Here is a 1485-nt window from a genome sequence, read left to right as displayed (position 1 = left end):
AGTTTTTGTAATGGGTGGGGGGGCGGGGCTTGTTCTTCTTTATGGCTAAAAAATTAAGTGATTGACTGACACATCCCATTCTTGTGTTATGGAGATGTGACTTCACAGTGGTGTGCTGTTCTCCATTTCTCTTGACATTATAAACTCCAGCATTGCACCTCAATACCCATAGGCGTATTCCTCTTGCTAACTGTCTTCATAAGTAATTGCAGGTTTTGGCCACACACACAGTAGGAAGCTTGATAGAGATGTCACCAGCACACCAAAGTAATGTTGAAATAAAAAAAAAACTTCCATTTATTAACAAATGCTGTCACTCAGACAAGTCCTTTCGTGGCCGCGCAGGGTCCCCTCATCAGTCTCAGAAATTAGCTTGATGAAGGGACCTTGCACAGCCCCAAAAGCACTTGCCTGAGTGACAGCATTTGTTAATAAATGGAAGTTGTTTTTTTATTTCAACGTTACTTTGGTGTTCTGGTGACATCTCTATCAAGCTTTGCTACTAATGGTGTTACCCGTGGTCACTACAAGCACCCAATCGCATCATACTGGGGATTTCCGGTAAGGAGTGCAGCAAGACCCCTCTTCATTACACACACATTAGGAACACCACTAGTGAAGATTATAAAGAACACTCTGTGCCACCAAGTAGGCAATCCAGATAGGACTCCCAGTGGAGTGGGATTCTCTAATTCCTGTATCTTTTTGTCAACAACCCCATGTTCTTCGTGTATATCTCAGTAGAAATCAGAATAGCATTTGAAGACGCTTGTGTCACATTCTGGGATCGGGCTCAGGGCCCAGTAGCTAAAGCACAGGCAAGTTTGTAGTATAAACAGGCCCGGGTTGGTACACAAGCAGGCGGTAGCAATATAGGAGTGGGCAGAAGCATTGTTGGTGATCAACTGAAACCCAGTAGCCAAAGGGAGATTTAAGTGGAGAATAATAAGTGTCGTCAGTAAAACAGCAGCCAAAGCTCAGGACAAGGGGAGAGGTATTGAGGATGCAGTTTGAGCAATAACAGCAGAAATTAAGACACAATAATCGGGCAAAGAGGAAGTGCAGAGGAATGGCTTGAATAGGAAGTTCAAAAGGGGAGGAAGGAGATCAGAAAACACTTGTGTATCATTATTGATTAAACAAGGGATCAGGCAAAAAGCTGTCCAGTGTTTCAGGTGGCTCAGCAGGTAGAGCCGCCACAAGACACAGGAGTAACCCTGGGTTTAGATCCAGATCCTGACAGCTTGATTGGAAAAAGCCAACCAAACAATGTCTTTAAACAAACCTCTAAAATGGATTGTACATCTCTTTCAGGTTTTACCAATGTCAGCCTTGAAGTTATAAACTATACTTTATAGAGGTGCCTTGGTGTGACAGTCTGGTTCTACATGTATTTGCAAATATATGCAGCACACGTTCTGTTATTAACCTGAGCAATAGAACAAGTTTAGTTTGCTGAAATGAATTTTTGTATTTTATTTCTAT

Source organism: Nanorana parkeri, unplaced genomic scaffold (assembly GCF_000935625.1).
Source record: "Nanorana parkeri isolate BGI_ZX_2015 unplaced genomic scaffold, ASM93562v1 scaffold416, whole genome shotgun sequence".
Taxonomy (NCBI): Eukaryota; Metazoa; Chordata; class Amphibia; order Anura; family Dicroglossidae; genus Nanorana; species Nanorana parkeri.
The sequence above is the reverse complement of the archived record's forward strand: the minus strand, read 5'-3'. Positions refer to the sequence as shown.